Source organism: Oncorhynchus masou, chromosome 13 (assembly GCF_036934945.1).
Source record: "Oncorhynchus masou masou isolate Uvic2021 chromosome 13, UVic_Omas_1.1, whole genome shotgun sequence".
NCBI lineage: Eukaryota > Metazoa > Chordata > Actinopteri > Salmoniformes > Salmonidae > Oncorhynchus > Oncorhynchus masou.
In genome coordinates, this window is record NC_088224.1 from 96288945 (window position 1) to 96312536 (window position 23592).

The 23592-nt window shown below is 50.7% G+C and overlaps 1 long non-coding RNA gene across 1 annotated transcript; it reads left to right on the forward strand.

The window, feature by feature from the left end:
* The first annotated feature begins 31 nt into the window (after positions 1–31).
* LOC135553252 (uncharacterized) lies at positions 32–4855 on the forward strand. The gene is made up of 2 exons (XR_010457570.1): positions 32–1847; positions 1897–4855. It is a non-coding gene; the product is annotated as an uncharacterized LOC135553252 (long non-coding RNA).
* The last annotated feature ends 18737 nt before the right edge of the window (positions 4856–23592 follow it).

Genomic DNA, 23592 nt, shown 5'->3' on the forward strand with positions numbered 1-23592 from the left:
GAGAGGGACGGGAGAGGAGAGAGGAGGAGAGAGAGGGACGGGAGAGGAGAGAGAGGGACGGGAGAGGAGAGGAGGGGGACAGGAAAGGAGAAGACAGGAGAGAGAGGGGAATGGTAGAGGAGAGGAGAGGAGAGGAGAGGAGAGGAGAGGAGAGGAGAGGAGAGGGGAGTGTGGTGGTAATGCATTATTTCCACTGGTTCCTCGGTCCACCCTGCTGCCAGAGCAGACTAGAACAGATTGACTACAACACATTGTCCAGCTTGTTCCGATCCGTTCTGCCTTTTTCTGCGCCTCAGCCAAGGAAAGACCTTCTCTTTTAAATCACTCCGTTTTTATACTCGAACCCCCTGGGCGTCAGCCATGTCGTCGGCTTTGTCGCAACACAAACAAGGACGTCTGCTGTCTCCTGTCCATACCCCTCGGCCCCCTCCCCTCGTCAAGACTACCCACTGGACTTGTCCTAGCACCTACCTTCCTTCCTTCCTTCCTACCTTGTTTGTGTTGTCTTGTTGTAATATTTTATTTTCAAAGAAAGCTAGGTATTCTTCTGTTCTCATCAACAAACCCTAAAGGAAGGAAGGTTGAGAATCACAGTGCATGCTGTCTAAATGCTGTCTGAATACCTTTCTGTGGACTACTCTAATACACTGGTTGACTCGGCTCCATGAATCTTCTGACTCGCATCAGAACAAGTGAAATTCTACTGAATATGCAGACGAGCGAAAACATATTCTGGATCATTGGTTTTGCTTTGATTTATGACTTTTTTTGTCTGTCTGGGATCAATGACATGTTCCTAAAAATGTAGGGGAAAAACAGAATAGGTCTTTCTCTTTCTGTCCTAACAGGACAGGTCAAACATCCCATCAGTCCTCTTTCTGTTCTGATGTCCTAACAGGACAGGTCAAACATCCCATCAGTCCTCTTTCTGTTCTGATGTCCTAATAGGACAGGTCAAACATCCCATCAGTCCTCTTTCTGTTCTGATGTCCTAACAGGACAGGTCAAACATCCCATCAGTCCTCTTTCTGTTCTGATGTCCTAATAGGACAGGTCAAACATCCCATCTGTCCTCTTTCTGTTCTCATGTCCTAACAGGACAGGTCAAACATCCCATCTGTCCACTTTCTGTTCTGATGTCCTAACAGGACAGGTCAAACATCCCATCTGTCCTCTTTCTGTTCTGATGTCCTAATAGGACAGGTCAAACATCCCATCTGTCCTCTTTCTGTTCTGATGTCCTAACAGGACAGATCAAACATCCATCTGTCCTCTTTCTGTTCTCTTGTCCTAATAGGACAGGTTAAACATTCATCTGTCCTCTTTCTGTTCTGATGTCCTAACAGGACAGGTCAAACATCCCATCTGTCCTCTTTCTGTTCTCATGTCCTAATAGGACAGGTTAAACATCCATCTGTCCTCTTTCTGTTCTGATGTCCTAATAGGACAGGTCAAACATCCCATCTGTCCTCTTTCTGTTCTGATGTCCTAACAGGACAGATCAAACATCCATCTGTCCTCTTTCTGTTCTCTTGTCCTAATAGGACAGGTTAAACATTCATCTGTCCTCTTTCTGTTCTGATGTCCTAACAGAACAGGTCAAACATCTATCTGTCCTCTTTCTGTTCTCATGTCCTAATAGGACAGGTCAAACATCCCATCTGTCCACTTTCTGTTCTGATGTCCTAACAGGACAGGTCAAACATCCCATCTGTCCACTTTCTGTTCTGATGTCCTAACAGGACAGGTCAAACATCCCATCAGTCCTCTTTCTGTTCTGATGTCCTAATAGGACAGGTCAAACATCCCATCTGTCCTCTTTCTGTTCTCATGTCCTAATAGGACAGGTTAAACATCCATCTGTCCTCTTTCTGTTCTCATGTCCTAACAGGACAGGTCAAACATCCCATCTGTCCACTTTCTGTTCTGATGTCCTAACAGGACAGGTCAAACATCCCATCAGTCCTCTTTCTGTTCTGATGTCCTAATAGGACAGGTCAAACATCCTATCTGTCCTCTTTCTGTTCTCATGTCCTAATAGGACAGGTTAAACATCCATCTGTCCTCTTTCTGTTCTCATGTCCTAATAGGACAGGTCAAACATCCCATCTGTCCACTTTCTGTTCTGATGTCCTAACAGGACAGGTTAAACATCCCACCTGGATGACAAACATACTGTGGAAGAATCAATCAAACGTCTGTATTAAATAAACCACAGAACGGTATTTTATATACCTTTGGTTTTTATAAATAGCTATATAAAATAACAGTATAAATCATTTGAATTCAGCAATGTGGACTATCGTCCTTTAATCGCTACTCGTTGTACTTGAACATAACTTAAGGGAATAAAGTCAAGACTCTGTTTGAAAAAGTGATTTTTATTTTACATTAACGACTTGTATTTTTATTTTTTACATTTACTGTAGAGGAATACAACAGTCTATCATACATAATAGTAGTGTTTACTTTTAGTAATGTGTTTGTCTTTCAGCAGTATTTCTCAGTGTGTTTCTACCTTGAAAGAAATGCTCTGAGGGAAGAGAAGAAAAGGGGTTCCTCGTCAGAAGAGATATGGAGGCTTAAAACAATATGACATTACAAAAAAATATCATCTCGGTTTTTACTAATTCTCCTTTTTAACACGTTGGTTTCTGGGCTGGACCGGTTGCTGGGCTGGACCGGTTGAGTCCTGTGGTGCATTGTGGTTGTGTAGAAAAAAAACAAATAGTTTGTCCCAAACGGCACCCTAATCCCTGTTATAGTGCACTCCTTTAGATCAGAACCCATAGAGCTTTGGTCACAAGCAGTGCACCCTATATAGGGAATAGGGTGCTGTTTCAGACAACCCATAGCGTTGTTACCCCGAGGACAGCCCCAGGGTTAAAGTGCTTTCAGTACTGAGACCAGAGGTGTTCTGGGTCTTGAGATGGATGCATTGAGCCTCTAGGTGTGTTAGTTCCAGCCTGCAGCTCTTAAGTCTTAAAGCTCTCATATACACGGACAACCTTAGAAACACACCTGGGTTCAAATCCTTTTAAAATACTGCGTCAAGTGCTTGATTGAGCTTTGAGTGTTGCAAAAATAACGAATAGGAAAGACTGCAAAATGCCCCGACCTACCCGGCACTCTAGACAGGCTAAAGCAAACGCTCAAAGTAAATTGAAAGATTTCAAATAGTATCTGAACCCAGGCGTGGCTTGCAAACCATCCTTGTGGACATAATTAGCTGTCTCAGATAGCTTGGAACTCCCGTGTTCAAGTGCACCTGGAAACACACTTCACAGGGCGATCTAACCTGTTAGAAAGCTGTCCTTTCTCGCTAGGAAGGATGTTATTAATTATGTTATTGATCTGTCGTCTGTTTTGACTCTCGCTCGTCTGCCGTCTAGGTTGGTACACTTTGATCACACGTCAAGTTGCAGCACTAACTAATTCTGTCAACTTCCTGCCATCAAGTTGCAGCACTAACTAATTCTGTCAACTTCCTGCCATCAAGTTGCAGCACTAACTAATTCTGTCAACTTCCTGCCATCAAGTTGCAGCACTAACTAATTCTGTCAACTTCCTGCCATCAAGTTGCAGCACTAACTAATTCTGTCAACTTCCTGCCATCAAGTTGCAGCACTAACTAATTCTGTCAACTTCCTGCCATCAAGTTGCAGCACTAACTAATTCTGTCAACTTCCTGCCATCAAGTTGCAGCACTGACTAATTCTGTCAACTTCCTGCCATCAAGTTGCAGCACTAACTAATTCTGTCAACTTCCTGCCATCAAGTTGCAGCACTAACTAATTCTGTCAACTTCCTGCCATCAAGTTGCAGCACTAACTAATTCTGTCAACTTCCTGCCATCAAGTTGCAGCACTGACTAATTCTGTCAACTTCCTGCCATCAAGTTGCAGCACTAACTAATTATGTCAACTTCCTGCCATCAAGTTGCAGCACTGACTAATTCTGTCAACTTCCTGCCATCAAGTTGCAGCACTGACTAATTCTGTCAACTTCCTGCCATCAAGTTGCAGCACTAACTAATTCTGTCAACTTCCTGCCATCAAGTTGCAGCACTAACTAATTCTGTCAACTTCCTGCCATCAAGTTGCAGCACTAACTAATTCTGTCAACTTCCTGCCATCAAGTTGCAGCACTAACTAATTCTGTCAACTTCCTGCCATCAAGTTGCAGCACTAACTAATTCTGTCAAATTCCTGCCATCAAGTTGCAGCACTAACTAATTCTGTCAACTTCCTGCCATCAAGTTGCAGCACTGACTAATTCTGTCAACTTCCTGCCATCAAGTTGCAGCACTGACTAATTCTGTCAACTTCCTGCCATCAAGTTGCAGCACTAACTAATTCTGTCAACTTCCTGCCATCACCTAGATTCAGAGGGGAGAAGGATAATCAGGTGATTAACTACTCAAAGTTTCTCAATGTGTCACAATATTGGTCAACATACTGTACAAAGTACATTTCATTTAGCTTTTTTGTTTTTAAACATTTTGTTTATTTTTTTATATTGTGACATTTGTCCAAAATGAGGACTTTACTGTCCTTTAAAAAAAAAAGAGCATACTTTTGAATGAAGGAAAATGTAATTGTATTGTGAGATACTGTATTGACCTGTTGATGATGAGGCGGTAGGTTGATCAGAAGTTTCTCCTTTTTTTGGGCTTGTTTGTTTATCTGATTGTTCTCAACACTGTGTCTGTACTGCTCTTCTTGGACTTCCTGTACCAAAAGGGAAGTGAAATAAGCTGTAAATAAAAGGCAGCATGTAGATTCCGTTTAAACGGCTCCGTGTAGTCTTTAGGTTCATCAAATAAAATCAATATTTTGTGTTTACAATCTGTTAACGACGTCATGATGTGTTTTTGTTCACCAAACTATCCCTGCGTTAGAATTTGCTATTTTATTTGCACACTGCTGTTAGAGGTATCATCCGCCTTATGTAGCTCACCATACTGAAGATGGAGTCATTGTCTATGGCACGTTATGGCAAGAAAATGACTTCAAATTGCTATTCTATGTGTACCACTATTGCCTTGTGTACACCCCTTAATAGATGGTAGTCGCAGCAGGATTCATCTGCCTGTGACACATTACAACATGTTACAATGATGTTTTAACGCTTGGCAAGACAATTACATCAAACTGACCTGTGGAAGTTGAGAACAGACTGGTGTGATGATAGAAGCCAGACAGGAGCAGCAGAGAACAGACTGGCGTGATGATAGAAGCCAGACAGGAGCAGCAGAGAACAGACTGGCGTGATGATAGAAGCCAGACAGGAGCAACAGAGAACAGACTGGCGTGATGATAGAAGCCAGACAGGAGCAGCAGAGAACAGACTGGTGTGATGATAGAAGCCAGACAGGAGTAGCAGAGAACAGACTGGTGTGATGATAGAAGCCAGACAGGAGTAGCAGAGAACAGACTGGTGTGATGATAGAAGCCAGACAGGAGCAGCAGAGAACAGACTGGCGTGATGATAGAAGCCAGACAGGAGCAACAGAGAACAGACTGGTGTGATGATAGAAGCCAGACAGGAGTAGCAGAGAACAGACTGGCGTGATGATAGAAGCCAGACAGGAGCAGCAGAGAACAGACTGGTGTGATGATAGAAGCCAGACAGGAGTAGCAGAGAACAGACTGGTGTGATGATAGAAGCCAGACAGGAGCAGCAGAGAACAGACTGGCGTGATGATAGAAGCCAGACAGGAGCAACAGAGAACAGACTGGTGTGATGATAGAAGCCAGACAGGAGTAGCAGAGAACAGACTGGCGTGATGATAGAAGCCAGACAGGAGCAGCAGAGAACAGACTGGTGTGATGATAGAAGCCAGACAGGAGCAGCAGAGAACAGACTGGTGTGATGATAGAAGCCAGACAGGAGCAGCAGAGAACAGACTGGTGTGATGATAGAAGCCAGACAGGAGCAGCAGAGAACAGACTGGCGTGATGATAGAAGCCAGACAGGAGCAGCAGAGAACAGACTGGTGTGTCCGTCCGTCTGTCGGTGTCTCAGTCCGTCCATCCGTCTGTCTGTATCTGTCTGTGTCCGTCCGTCCATCCGTCTGTCTGTCAGCTAGTTGTCAGTGTGAGGTGGATTCATGAGAAGCCCATAACATTTACACTCAGTATTACTGCAGTCAGAGCAGCCAGCACTGTGCTGTGTGTGTTGCTAGGGAGGTTTCATGGCCTGTTTCACAGTACTGACCCACAGTACAGACCCACAGTACACACCCACAGTACAGGCCCACAGTACAGACCCACAGTACAGACCCACAGTACTGACCCACAGTATAGACCCACAGTACACACCCACACTACAGACCCACAGTACAGACCCACAGTACAGACCCACAGTACAAACCCACAGTACAGGCCAACAGTATAGACCCACTGTATTGACCCACTGTATAGACCCACAGTACAGACCCACAGTATAGACCCACTGTATTGACCCACTGTATAGACCCACAGTACAGACCCACAGTGCAGACCCACAATATAGACCCACAGTACAGACCCACAGTATAGACCCACAGTACAGACCCACAGTATAGACCTACAGTACAGACCCACAGTATCGACCCACAGTATAGACCCACAGTATAGACCCACAGTACAGACCCACAGTATAGACCCACTGTATTGACCCACTGTATAGACCCACAGTACAGACCCACAGTATAGACCCACAGTACAGACCCACAGTATACACCCACAGTACAGACCCACTATATAGACCCACAGTACAGACCCACAGTATAGACCCACACTACAGACCCACAGTACAGACCCACTATATAGACCCACAGTACAGACCCACAGTATAGACCCACACTACAGACCCACAGTACAGACCCACTATATAGACCCACAGTACAGACCCACAGTATAGACCCACACTACAGACCCACAGTACAGACCCACTATATAGACCCACAGTACAGACCCACAGTATAGACCCACACTACAGACCCACAGTATAGACCCACACTACAGACCCACAGTACAGACCCACTATATAGACCCACAGTACAGACCCACAGTATAGACCCACACTACAGACCCACATTACAGACCCACAGTATAGACCCACACTACAGACCCACAGTACAGACCCACTATATTGACCCACAGTACAGACCCACAGTATAGACCCACACTACAGACCCACAGTATAGACCCACACTACAGACCCACAGTACAGACCCACTATATAGACCCACAGTACAGACCCACAGTATAGACCCACACTACAGACCCACAGTACAGACCCACAGTATAGACCCACACTACAGACCCACAGTATAGACCCACACTACAGACCCACAGTACAGACCCACTATATAGACCCACAGTACAGACCCACTGTATAGACCCACAGTACAGACCCACAGTACAGACCCACAGTATAGACCCACACTACAGACCCACAGTACAGACCCACTGTATAGACCCACAGTACAGACCCACTATACAGACCCACAGTACAGACCCACTGTATAGACCCACAGTATAGACCCACAGTACAGACCCACTATACAGACCCACAGTACAGACCCACTGTATAGACCCACAGTATAGACCCACAGTACAGACCCACTGTATAGACCCACAGTATAGACCCACAGTACAGACCCACTGTATAGACCCACAGTACAGACCCACAGCATAGACCCACAGTATAGACCCACACTACAGACCCAAGTGGTGAGTCAACATGTTTCTCTACTTGCACGAACGCACGGGTGCAACAACACACACACGAGAAATCAGAATCAGCCACATCATATTTTACTTGCGTTGAACTAAATAGTTTTTTGGTATCTTTCAGTTGTCACTGTGTTAGACTAAGCAGAGGTGAGTTGATGATGCTGAAATGGTGCTGGGAATAGTGGAGGCAGCTCCTGGTTTATTTGTGACTTGCGGTAACTCTCTGTAGTTCTAAATCAATAGTGGTTTGGTGGTGCGAACATGTCAGAAACATGACCTTGCTTGACCCTGCTGTAGGTCATGGAACTGTTGGTTCCATCTAATATGTTTTGCGGACTTCACCGGACAGAGGTTGCTCTCTGGTTTTGGGATAAAACAAAGGTGTGGTTGAATTTATTTTGCCACTGTGTCTTCTTATTGTCTCGGCCTTTAGGCCCTATATACATATATATATATATATATATATATCACAGTATATGATCTAACATCACATGGTTTTAATATGGCTTGTTGTTTTGTAGAGAGTTGGCGTTGATATGTAATCGTGGAGGAGTATTCTCAGGTAGGCAATAGAGTCCTGCTGCCAGATATTGAACGGTATTGATCTTCTGGATCCACAAATACAGTAAGGACACATGCACGCACACACACACACGACGCACACACACACACAAAAGACCCTGAGGCTAAAATAATTTTCTACTCATAGAGAATATGTAATGCTGATGTTCCACATGGAATATGTAATGCTGATGTTCCACATGGAATATGTAATGCTGATGTTCCACATGGAATATGTAATGCTGATGTTCCACATGGAATATGTAATGCTGATGTTCCACATGGAATATGTAATGCTGATGTTCCACATGGAATATGTAATGCTGATGTTCCACATGGAATATGTAATGCTGATGTTCCAAGTCGTTGCCTCTCCTTGTTCGGGCGGTGCTCGGCGGTCGACGTCACCGGTCTTCAAGCCATCATTGATTTCATCATTTTCCATTGGTTTTGTCTTGTCTTCCCACACACCTGTTTTCAATCCCATTCATTACCTGTTGTGTATTTAACCCTCTGTTGCCCCTCATGTCTTTGTCAGAGATTGTTTAATTGTCAGTGTTGTTATTTTGTTGTGTTGGTGCGCGACGGGTCCTCGTACCCATGTTTTTCATGTCTGTACGTTTTAGTGTTATGGAGCATGTTCTGTGGACATTTATTCAAAGACTCCATTTAATCTTCATTTTGACTCTCCTGCGCCTGACTTCCCTGCCACCTATACACACGACGCTGACAAACGCCTGCATTGTTGTCTCTGTGTCTGCGATCCAGGTGGCTGGGGACTTTAAAGTAGGTAAACTGAAATCCGTTTTACCTCATTTCTACCAGCAGCAGTGAAACTACAGGTGAAACAACTCTAGATCACCTTCACTACACACAGATACACATATAAAACTAGACCACCTCTACTACACACAGAGACATATAAAACTAGACCACCTCTACTACACACAGATACATATAAAACTAGACCACCTCTACTACACACAGAGACATAGAAAACTAGATCACCTTCACTACACACAAATACACATATAAAACTAAACCAACTCTACTACACACAGAGACATATAAAACTAGACCACCTCTACTACACACAGATACAAATATAAAACCAGATCACCTCTACTACACACACAGTTCCTGGTAATCCGTCTGGCCCCACAGCCTTGTGTATGTTGGCCTGTTTAAAGGTCTTACTCACATCAGATGCGTAGAGCGTGATCAAACAGTCGTCCGGAACAGCTGATGCTCTCATGCGTGCCTCAGTGTTGCTTGCCTCGAAGCGAACATAGAAGTGATTTAGCTTGTCTGGTAGGCTCGTGTCACTGAGCAGCTCGCTGCTAGGCGTATTTCGCACGTCACTACTTTACGAGAGGCATTTGAACTTAATTAATCAAAATATTTTTGGGGGGGCATAAATACCTTCTGGAACATCAAGTCAAATGTGATTGGTCACGTACTCGTGGTTAGCAGATGTTATTGGTCACATACACGTGGTTAGCAGATGTTATTGGTCAGATACACATAGTTAGCAAATGTTATTGGTCAGATACACATAGTTAAAAGATGTTATTGGTCAGATACACATAGTTAGCAAATGTTATTGGTCAGATACACATAGTTAAAAGATGTTATTGGTCAGATACACATAGTTAGCAAATGTTATTGGTCAGATACATATAGTTAGCAAATGTTATTGGTCAGTTACACATGGTTAGCAGATGTTATTGGTGAGATACACATAGTTAGCAGATGTTATTGGTCAGATACACATAGTTAGCAGATGTTATTGGTCAGATACACATTGTTAGCAAATGTTATTGGTCAGATACACATAGTTAGCAGATGTTATTGGTCACATACACATAGTTAGCAGATGTTATTGGTCACATACACATAGTTTTTTTTTTTTTAATTTTACCATTTTTTTACTAGGCAAGTCAGTTAAGAACAAATTCTTATATTCAATGACAGCCTGGGAACAGTGGGTTAACTGCCTGTTCAGGGGCAGAACAACAGATTTGTACCTTGTCAGCTTGGGGGTTTGAACTTGCAACCTTTCGGTTACTAGTCCAACGCTCTAACCACTAGGCTACCCTGCTGCCTCAGTTAGCAGATGTTATAGCGAAATGCTAATGCTTTTACATCCGGCAGTGCAGTAATATCTAACAAGTTGGTTTAGCAACGGAAATAGAAACTTTCCCGCTATCCATGATTGGCTGAGATAATGAATGGGCTGGACATGCCGAGAGATGAGTTCGGATTGGTCTGCCATGTAGCATGTTTCTGTCTATAACGTGAGCTGCTCAGTATGCGTAGATACTCCTTGCTACTAGTTTTCTTTTTAAAGATATAACGTTGGCCATGAAAAACTGCAAAAGTGTTGCAACTGCTCTCAACAACATCGATTCCCTGAATTTATCAGGCGTTATCGACAAAGATCAGCGGAATAAGGTTGTATTGAACGACTTCCTGGAGGCCGTGTTGACTCTCTCTGATTCTAAAGATGAATCAAACAATAAAGAAATCTCACACTGTTCTGGCGTTTGATTGCATCCGTGACAGAGAGGGAGAAAGATATGATGATTCCGGTGGCATTGCACACGGTCAGTGTGAACCAGAGTGACTTGACACAACGGACCAAGCTGTACAAACAAAACAGAACCGACACAACGGACCAAGCTGTACAAACAAAACAGAACCGACACAAGACGTCGGCAGGGCGCGGCTCAGTTGGTAGGGCGCGGCTCAGTTGGTAGGGCGCTGCTCAGTTGGTAGGGCGCGGCTCAGTTGGTAGTCGGTAGGGCGCTGCTCAGTCGGTAGGGCGCGGCTCAGTCGGTAGGGCGCGGCTCAGTTGGTAGGGCGCGGCTCAGTTGGTAGTCGGTAGGGTGCGGCTCAGTCGGTAGGGCGCGGCTCAGTTGGTAGGGCGCGGCTCAGTTGGTAGTCGGTAGGGCGCTGCTCAGTCGGTAGGGCGCGGCTCAGTCGGTAGGGCGCGGCTCAGTTGGTAGGGCGCGGCTAAGTTGGTAGTCGGTAGGGCGCTGCTCAGTCGGTAGGGCGCTGCTCAGTCGGTAGGGCGCGGCTCAGTTGGTAGGGCTCGGCTCAGTTGGTAGGGCGCGGCTAAGTTGGTAGTCGGTAGGGCGCTGCTCAGTCGGTAGGGCGCTGCTCAGTCGGTAGGGCGCTGCTCAGTCGGTAGGGCGCTGCTCAGTCGGTAGGGCGCTGCTCAGTCGGTAGGGCGCTGCTCAGTCGGTAGGGCGCTGCTCAGTCGGTAGGGCGCTGCTCAATCGGTAGGGCGCTGCTCAGTCGGTAGGGTGCTGCTCAGTCGGTAGGGTGCGGCTCAGTCGGTAGGGCGCTGCTCAGTCGGTAGGCGCTGCTCAGTCGGTAGGCGCTGCTCAGTCGGTAGGTCGCTGCTCAGTCGGTAGGGCGCTGCTCAGTCGGTAGGGCGCTGCTCAGTCGGTAGGGCGCTGCTCAGTCGGTAGGGCGCTGCTCAGTCGGTAGGGTGCTGCTCAGTCGGTAGGGCGCTGCTCAGTCGGTAGGGCGCTGCTCAGTCGGTAGGGTGCGGCTCAGTCGGTAGGGTGCGGCTCAGTCGGTAGGGTGCTGCTCAGTCGGTAGGGCGCTGCTCAGTCGGTAGGGTGCTGCTCAGTCGGTAGGGCGCTGCTCAGTCGGTAGGGCGCTGCTCAGTCGGTAGGGCGCTGCTCAGTCGGTAGGGTGCGGCTCAGTCGGTAGGGTGCGGCTCAGTCGGTAGTCGGTAGGGCGCTGCTCAGTCGGTAGGGCGCTGCTCAGTCGGTAGGGCGCTGCTCAGTCGGTAGGGCGCGGCTCAGTCGGTAGTCGGTAGGGCGCTGCTCAGTCGGTAGGGTGCGGCTCAGTCGGTAGGGTGCTGCTCAGTCGGTAGGGTGCGGCTCAGTCGGTAGGGTGCTGCTCAGTCGGTAGGGTGCGGCTCAGTCGGTAGGGTGCGGCTCAGTCGGTAGGGTGCGGCTCAGTCGGTAGGGTGCGGCTCAGTCGGTAGGGTGCTGCTCAGTCGGTAGGGTGCGGCTCAGTCGGTAGGGTGCGGCTCAGTCGGTAGGGCGCTGCTCAGTCGGTAGGGTGCGGCTCAGTCGGTAGGGCGCTGCTCAGTCGGTAGGGCGCTGCTCAGTCGGTAGGCGCTGCTCAGTCGGTAGGGTGCTGCTCAGTCGGTAGGGCGCTGCTCAGTCGGTAGGGCGCTGCTCAGTCGGTAGGCGCTGCTCAGTCGGTAGGGCGCTGCTCAGTCGGTAGGGCGCTGCTCAGTCGGTAGGGCGGCTCAGTCGGTAGGGCGCTGCTCAGTCGGTAGGGCGCTGCTCAGTCGGTAGGGCGCGGCTCAGTCGGTAGGGCGCTGCTCAGTCGGTAGGGCGCTGCTCAGTCGGTAGGGCGCTGCTCAGTCGGTAGGGCGCTGCTCAGTCGGTAGGGCGCGGCTCAGTCGGTAGGGCGCTGCTCAGTCGGTAGGGCGCTGCTCAGTCGGTAGGGCGCGGCTCAGTCGGTAGGGCGCTGCTCAGTCGGTAGGGCGCGGCTCAGTCGGTAGGGCGCTGCTCAGTCGGTAGGGCGCTGCTCAGTCGGTAGGGCGCTGCTCAGTCGGTAGGGCGCTGCTCAGTCGGTAGGGCGCTGCTCAGTCGGTAGGGCGCGGCTCAGTTGGTAGGGCGCTGCTCAGTCGGTAGGGCGCGGCTCAGTCGGTAGGGCGCTGCTCAGTCGGTAGGGCGCTGCTCAGTCGGTAGGGCTCGGCTCAGTTGGTAGGGCTCGGCTCAGTTGGTAGGGCGCGGCTAAGTTGGTAGTCGGTAGGGTGCGGCTCAGTCGGTAGGGCGCGGCTCAGTTGGTAGGGCGCGGCTCAGTCGGTAGGGCGCGGCTAAGTTGGTAGTCGGTAGGGCGCTGCTCAGTCGGTAGGGCGCTGCTCAGTTGGTAGGGCGCTGCTCAGTCGATAGGGTGCGGCTCAGTCTGTAGGGCTCGGCTCAGTTGGTAGGGCGCGGCTAAGTTGGTAGTCGGTAGGGTGCGGCTCAGTCGGTAGGGCGCGGCTCAGTTGGTAGGGCGCGGCTCAGTTGGTAGGGCGCGGCTAAGTTGGTAGTCGGTAGGGCGCTGCTCAGTCGGTAGGGCGCGGCACAGTCTACCCCAACCTCCCCTATCTACCCCTATCTACCCCTATCCACCCCATCTACCCCTATCTACCCCTATCCACCCCTATCCACCCCATCTACCCATATCCACCCCTATCTACCCCATCTACCCCTGTCCACCCAATCTACCCCTGTCCACCCAATCTACCCCTATCCACCCAATCTACCCCTATCCACCCAATCTACCCCTATCCACCCCATCTACACCAATCTACCCCATCTACACCAATCTACCCCAATCTACCCCTATCCACCCTATCTACCCCTATCCACACAATCTACCTCTATCCACACAATCTACCCCTATCTACCCCTATCTACCCCATCTACCCCTATCTACCCCTATCCACCCCTATCCACCCCTATCTACCCATCTACCCCTATCCACCCAATCTACCCCTATCTACCCCTATCTACCCCATCTACCCCTATCTACCCCTATCCACCCCTATCTACCCCTATCCACCCCTATCTACCCCTATCCACCCCTATCTACCCCTATCCACCCCTATCTACCCCTATCCACCCCTATCCACCCCATCTACCCCTATCTACCCCTATCCACCCAATCTACCCCTATCTACCCCTATCTACCCCCATCTACCCCATCTACCCCTATCTACCCCTATCCACCCCTATCTACCTATCTACCCCATCTACCCCTATATCTACCCCAACCTCCCTATCTACCCCTATCCACCCCTATCTACCCCATCTACCCCTATCTACCTATCTACCCCATCTACCCTTATATCTACCCCAACCTCCCCTATCTACCCCTATCCACCCCATCTACCCCTATCCACCCCTATCCACCCCTATCCACCCCTATCCACCCCATCTACCCCTATCTACCCCTATCTACCCCTATCTACCCCATCTACCCCCATCTACCCCATCTACCCCTATCCACCCCATCTACCCCCATCTACCCCTATCTACCCCTATCTACCCCTATCCACCCCTATCCACCGCTATCTACCCCATCTACCCCTATCTACCCCTATCCACCCCTATCTACCCCTATCCACCCCATCTACACCATCTACACCATCTACCCCTATCTACCCCTATCCACCCCTATCCACCGCCATCTACCCCATCTACCCCTATCTACCTATCTACCCCATCTACCCCATCTACCCCTATCTACCTATCTACCCCATCTACCCCTATATCTACCCCAACCTCCCCTATCTACCCCTATCCACCCCATCTACCCCTATCCACCCCTATCCACCCCTATCCACCCCTATCCACCCCATCTACCCCTATCTACCCCTATCCACCCCATCTACCCCCATCTACCCCCATCTACCCCTATCTACCCCTATCCACCCCATCTACCCCTATCCACCCCATCTACACCATCTACACCATCTACCCCTATCTACCCCTATCTACCCCTATCCACCCCTATCTACCTATCTACCCCATCTACCCCTATATCTACCCCAACCTCCCCTATCTACCCCTATCCACCCCTATCTACCCCATCTACCCCTATCTACCTATCTACCCCATCTACCCCTATATCTACCCCAACCTCCCCCATCTACCCCTATCCACCCCATCTACCCCTATCCACCCCTATCCACCCCTATCCACCCCTATCCACACCATCCACCCCATCTACCCCTATCTACCCCTTTCTACCCCTATCTACCTATCTACCCCATCTACCCCTATCCACCGCTATCTACCTATCTACCCCCATCTAACACTATCTACCTATCTACCCCATCTAACCCTATCCACCCATATCTACCCCAACCTCCCCTATCTACCCCTATCTACCCCTATCCACCCCTATCCACCCCTATCCACCCCATCTACCCATATCCACCCCTATCTATCCCTATCTACCCCATCTACCCCTATCTACCCCATCTACCCCTATCTACCCCTATCCACCCCATCTACCCCTATCTACCCCTATCCACCCCTATCCACCCCATTTACCCATATCCACCCCTATCTACCCCTATCTACCCCATCTACCCCTGTCCACCCAATCTACCCCTGTCCACCCAATCTACCCCTATCCACCCAATCTACCCCTATCCACCCAATCTACCCCTATCCACCCCATCTACACCAATCTACCCCATCTACACCAATCTACCCCAATCTACCCCTATCCACCCTATCTACCCCTATCCACACATCTACCTCTATCCACACATCTACCCCTATCTACCCCTATCTACCCCATCTACCCCTATCTACCCCTATCCACCCCTATCCACCCCTATCTACCCATCTACCCCTATCTACCCCATCTACCCCTGTCCACCCAATCTACCCCTGTCCACCCAATCTACCCCTATCCACCCAATCTACCCCTATCCACCCAATCTACCCCTATCCACCCCATCTACACCAATCTACCCCATCTACACCAATCTACCCCAATCTACCCCTATCCACCCTATCTACCCCTATCCACACAATCTACCTCTATCCACACAATCTACCCCTATCTACCCCTATCTACCCCATCTACCCCTATCTACCCCTATCCACCCCTATCCACCCCTATCTACCCATCTACCCCTATCCACCCAATCTACCCCTATCTACCCCTATCTACCCCATCTACCCCTATCTACCCCTATCCACCCCTATCTACCCCTATCCACCCCTATCTACCCCTATCCACCCCTATCCACCCCTATCTACCCCTATCCACCCCTATCTACCCCTATCCACCCCTATCCACCCCTATCTACCCCTATCCACCCAATCTACCCCTATCTACCCCTATCTACCCCCATCTACCCCATCTACCCCTATCTACCCCTATCCACCCCTATCTACCTATCTACCCCATCTACCCCTATATCTACCCCATCTACCCCTATATCTACCCCTATCCACCCCTATCTACCCCATCTACCCCTATCTACCTATCTACCCCATCTACCCTTATATCTACCCCAACCTCCCCTATCTACCCCTATCCACCCCATCTACCCCTATCCACCCCTATCCACCCCTATCCACCCCTATCCACCCCATCTACCCCTATCTACCCCTATCTACCCCATCTACCCCCATCTACCCCATCTACCCCTATCCACCCCATCTACCCCCATCTACCCCTATCTACCCCTATCTACCCCTATCCACCCCTATCCACCGCTATCTACCCCATCTACCCCTATCTACCCCTATCCACCCCTATCTACCCCTATCCACCCCATCTACACCATCTACACCATCTACCCCTATCTACCCCTATCCACCCCTATCCACCGCCATCTACCCCATCTACCCCTATCTACCTATCTACCCCATCTACCCCATCTACCCCTATCTACCTATCTACCCCATCTACCCCTATATCTACCCCAACCTCCCCTATCTACCCCTATCCACCCCATCTACCCCTATCCACCCCTATCCACCCCTATCCACCCCTATCCACCCCATCTACCCCTATCTACCCCTATCCACCCCATCTACCCCCATCTACCCCCATCTACCCCTATCTACCCCTATCCACCCCATCTACCCCTATCCACCCCATCTACACCATCTACACCATCTACCCCTATCTACCCCTATCTACCCCTATCCACCCCTATCTACCTATCTACCCCATCTACCCCTATATCTACCCCAACCTCCCTATCTACCCCTATCCACCCCTATCTACCCCATCTACCCCTATCTACCTATCTACCCCATCTACCCCTATATCTACCCCAACCTCCCCCATCTACCCCTATCCACCCCTATCCACCCCTATCCACCCCTATCCACCCCTATCCACCCCTATCCACACCATCCACCCCATCTACCCCTATCTACCCCTATCCACCCCATCTACCCCCATCTACCCCTTTCTACCCCTATCTACCTATCTACCCCATCTACCCCTATCCACCGCTATCTACCTATCTACCCCCATCTAACCCTATCTACCTATCTACCCCATCTAACCCTATCCACCCCTATCCACCCCTATCTACCCAATCTACCCCTATCCACCCAATCTACCCCTATCTACCCCTATCTACCCCATCTACCCCTATCTACCCCTATCTACCCCTATCTACCCCTATCTACCCCTATCCACCCCTATCCACCCCTATCCACCCCATCTACCCCTATCTACCCCTATCCACCCAATCTACCCCTATCTACCCCTATCTACCCCCATCTACCCCATCTACCCCTATCTACCCCTATCCACCCCTATCTACCTATCTACCCCATCTACCCCTATATCTACCCCAACCTCCCCTATCTACCCCTATCCACCCCTATCTACCCCATCTACCCCTATCTACCTATCTACCCCATCTACCCTTATATCTACCCCAACCTCCCCTATCTACCCCTATCCACCCCATCTACCCCTATCCACCCCTATCCACCCCTATCCACCCCATCTACCCCTATCTACCCCTATCTACCCCTATCTACCCCTATCTACCCCTATCTACCCCATCTACCCCATCTACCCCTATCCACCCCATCTACCCCCATCTACCCCTATCTACCCCTATCTACCCCTATCCACCCCTATCCACCGCTATCTACCCCATCTACCCCTATCTACCCCTATCCACCCCTATCTACCCCTATCCACCCCATCTACACCATCTACACCATCTACCCCTATCTACCCCTATCCACCCCTATCCACCGCCATCTACCCCATCTACCCCTATCTACCTATCTACCCCATCTACCCCATCTACCCCTATCTACCTATCTACCCCATCTACCCCTATATCTACCCCAACCTCCCCTATCTACCCCTATCCACCCCATCTACCCCTATCCACCCCTATCCACCCCTATCCACCCCTATCCACCCCTATCCACCCCTATCTACCCCTATCCACCCCATCTACCCCCATCTACCCCCATCTACCCCTATCTACCCCTATCCACCCCATCTACCCCTTTCCACCCCATCTACACCATCAACACCATCTACCCCTATCTACCCCTATCTACCCCTATCCACCCCTATCTACCTATCTACCCCATCTACCCCTATATCTACCCCAACCTCCCCCATCTACCCCTATCCACCCCATCTACCCCTATCCACCCCTATCCACCCCTATCCACCCCTATCCACACCATCCACCCCATCTACCCCTATCTACCCCTATCCACCCCATCTACCCCCATCTACCCCTTTCTACCCCTATCTACCTATCTACCCCATCTACCCCTATCCACCGCTATCTACCTATCTACCCCCATCTAACCCTATCTACCTATCTACCCCATCTAACCCTATCCACCCATATCTACCCCAACCTCCCCTATCTACCCCTATCTACCCCTATCCACCCCTATCCACCCCTATCCACCCCATCTACCCATATCCACCCCTATCTATCCCTATCTACCCCATCTACCCCTATCTACCCCATCTACCCCTATCTACCCCATCTACCCCTATCTACCCCATCTATCCCTTTCCACCCCATCTACCCCTTTCCACCCCATCTACCCCATCTACCCCTATCTACCCCATCTACCCCTATCTACCCCATCTACCCCTATCTGCCCCATCTATCCCTTTCCACCCCATCCACCCCTACCCCTATCTACCACATCTACCCCATCTATCCCTTTCCACCCCATCCACCCCTACCCCTATCTACCACATCTACCCCATCTATCCCTTTCCACCCCATCCACCCCTACCCCTATCTACCACATCTACCCCATCTATCCCTTTCCACCCTATCTACCCCATCTACCCCTATCTACCCCATCTACCCCTATCTACCCCATCTATCCCTTTCCACCCCATCTACCCCTTTCCACCCCATCTACCCCATCTACCCCTATCTACCCCATCTACCCCTATCTACCTCTATCTACCCCATCTATCCCTTTCCACCCCATCCACCCCTACCCCTATCTACCACATCTACCCCATCTATCCCTTTCCACCCCATCCACCCCTACCCCTATCTACCACATCTACCCCATCTATCCCTTTCCACCCCATCCACCCCTACCCCTATCTACCACATCTACCCCATCTATCCCTTTCCACCCCATCCACCCCTACCCCTATCTACCCCATCTACCCCTATCTACCCCATCTATCCCTTTCCACCCCATCTACCCCTTTCCACCCCATCTACCCCATCTACCCCTATCTACCCCATCTACCCCTATCTACCCCATCTACCCCTATCTGCCCCATCTATCCCTTTCCACCCCATCCACCCCTACCCCTATCTACCACATCTACCCCATCTATCCCTTTCCACCCCATCCACCCCTACCCCTATCTACCACATCTACCCCATCTATCCCTTTCCACCCCATCCACCCCTACCCCTATCTACCACATCTACCCCATCTATCCCTTTCCACCCTATCTACCCCATCTACCCCTATCTACCCCATCTACCCCTATCTACCCCATCTATCCCTTTCCACCCCATCTACCCCTTTCCACCCCATCTACCCCATCTACCCCTATCTACCCCATCTACCCCTATCTACCTCTATCTACCCCATCTATCCCTTTCCACCCCATCCACCCCTACCCCTATCTACCACATCTACCCCATCTATCCCTTTCCACCCCATCCATCCCTACCACTATCTACCACATCTACCCCATCTATCCCTTTCCACCCCATCCACCCCTACCCCTATCTACCACATCTACCCCATCTATCCCTTTCCACCCTATCTACCCCATCTACCCCTATCTACCCCATCTATCCCTTTCCACCCCATCTACCCCTTTCCATCCCATCTACCCCATCTACCCCTATCCACCCCATCTACCCCTATCTACCCCATCTACCCCATCTACCCCATCTACCCCTATCTACCCCTATCTACCCCTATCCATCCCATCTACCCCATCTACCCCTTCCCACCCCTATCTACCCCATCTACCCCTTCCCACCCCTATCTACCCCATCTACCCCTTCCCACCCCTATCTACCCCATCTACCCCTTCCCACCCCTATCTACCCCTATCCACCCCATCCACCCCTATCCACCCCATCTACCCCTATCTACCCCTATCCACCCCATCTACCCCCATCTACCCCCATCTACCCCTATCTACCCCTATCCACCCCATCTACCCCTATCCACCCCATCTACACCATCTACACCATCTACCCCTATCTACCCCTATCTACCCCTATCCACCCCTATCTACCTATCTACCCCATCTACCCCTATATCTACCCCAACCTCCCTATCTACCCCTATCCACCCCTATCTACCCCATCTACCCCTATCTACCTATCTACCCCATCTACCCCTATATCTACCCCAACCTCCCCCATCTACCCCTATCCACCCCATCTACCCCTATCCACCCCTATCCACCCCTATCCACCCCTATCCACACCATCCACCCCATCTACCCCTATCTACCCCTATCCACCCCATCTACCCCCATCTACCCCTATCTACCCCTTTCTACCCCTATCTACCTATCTACCCCATCTACCCCTATCCACCGCTATCTACCTATCTACCCCCATCTAACCCTATCTACCTATCTACCCCATCTAACCCTATCCACCCATATCTACCCCAACCTCCCCCTATCTACCCCTATCTACCCCTATCCACCCCTATCCACCCCTATCCACCCCATCTACCCATATCCACCCCTATCTATCCCTATCTACCCCATCTACCCCTATCTACCCCATCTACCCCTATCTACCCCATCTACCCCTATCTACCCCATCTATCCCTTTCCACCCCATCTACCCCTTTCCACCCCTTTCCACCCCATCTACCCCTATCTACCCCATCTACCCCTATCTACCCCATCTACCCCTATCTACCCCATCTATCCCTTTCCACCCCATCCACCCCTACCCCTATCTACCCCATCTATCCCTTTCCACCCCATCCACCCCTACCCCTATCTACCACATCTACCCCATCTATCCCTTTCCACCCCATCCACCCCTACCCCTATCTACCACATCTACCCCATCTATCCCTTTCCACCCCATCCACCCCTACCCCTATCTACCCCATCTACCCCTATCTACCCCATCTACCCCTATCTACCCCATCTACCCCTATCTACCCCATCTATCCCTTTCCACCCCATCTACCCCTTTCCACCCCATCTACCCCATCTACCCCTATCCACCCCATCTACCCCCATCTACCCCATCTACCCCATCTACCCCATCTACCCCATCTACCCTATCTACCCCTATCTACCCCTATCTACCCCATCTACCCCTTCCCACCCCTATCTACCCCATCTACCCCTTCCCACCCCTATCTACCCCATCTACCCCTTCCCACCCCTATCTACCCCATCTACCCCTTCCCACCCCTATCTACCCCATCTACCCCTTCCCACCCCTATCTACCCCATCTACCCCTTCCCACCCCTATCTACCCCATCTACCCCTACCCCACCCCTATCCACCCCATCTCCCCCCATCTACCCCATCTACCCCTTCCCACCCCTATCTACCCCATCTACCCCTACCCCACCCCTATCCACCCCATCTACCCCTATCCACCCCTATCCACCCCTATCCACCCCTATCCACACCATCCACCCCATCTACCCCTATCTACCCCTATCCACCCCATCTACCCCCATCTACCCCTATCTACCCCTTTCTACCCCTATCTACCTATCTACCCCATCTACCCCTATCCACCGCTATCTACCTATCTACCCCCATCTAACCCTATCTACCTATCTACCCCATCTAACCCTATCCACCCATATCTACCCCAACCTCCCCTATCTACCCCTATCCACCCCTATCCACCCCTATCCACCCCATCTACCCATATCCACCCCTATCTATCCCTATCTACCCCATCTACCCCTATCTACCCCATCTACCCCTATCTACCCCATCTACCCCTATCTACCCCATCTATCCCTTTCCACCCCATCTACCCCTTTCCACCCCATCTACCCCATCTACCCCTATCTACCCCATCTACCCCTATCTACCCCATCTACCCCTATCTACCCCATCTATCCCTTTCCACCCCATCCACCCCTACCCCTATCTACCACATCTACCCCATCTATCCCTTTCCACCCCATCCACCCCTACCCCTATCTACCACATCTACCCCATCTATCCCTTTCCACCCCATCCACCCCTACCCCTATCTACCACATCTACCCCATCTATCCCTTTCCACCCCATCCACCCCTACCCCTATCTACCCCATCTACCCCATCTACCCCTATCTACCCCATCTACCCCTATCTACCCCATCTATCCCTTTCCACCCCATCTACCCCTTTCCACCCCATCTACCCCATCTACCCCTATCCACCCCATCTACCCCCATCTACCCCCATCTACCCCATCTACCCCTATCTACCCCTATCTACCCCTATCCATCCCATCTACCCCATCTACCCCTTCCCACCCCTATCTACCCCATCTACCCCTTCCCACCCCTATCTACCCCATCTACCCCTTCCCACCCCTATCTACCCCATCTACCCCTTCCCACCCCTATCTACCCCATCTACCCCTTCCCACCCCTATCTACCCCATCTACCCCTTCCCACCCCTATCTACCCCATCTACCCCTTCCCACCCCTATCTACCCCATCTACCCCTTCCCACCCCTATCTACCCCATCTACCCCTATCTACCCCTATCTACCCCTTTCCACCCCATCCACCCCTACCCCACCCCTATCCACCCCATCTCCCCCCATCTACCCCCATCTACCCCTATCCACCCCATCTCCCCCATCTACCCCATCTATCCCTTTCCACCCCATCTACCCCTTTCCACCCCATCTACCCCATCTACCCCCATCTACCCCATCTACCCCTATCTACCCCTATCTACCCCTATCCATCCCATCTACCCCATCTACCCCTTCCCACCCCTATCTACCCCATCTACCCCTTCCCACCCCTATCTACCCCATCTACCCCTTCCCACCCCTATCTACCCCATCTACCCCTTCCCACCCCTATCTACCCCATCTACCCCTTCCCACCCCTATCTACCCCATCTACCCCTTCCCACCCCTATCTACCCCATCTACCCCTTCCCACCCCTATCTACCCCATCTACCCCTATCTACCCCTATCTACCCCTTTCCACCCCATCCACCCCTACCCCACCCCTATCCACCCCATCTCCCCCCATCTACCCCCATCTACCCCTATCCACCCCATCTCCCCCATCTACCCCATCTATCCCTTT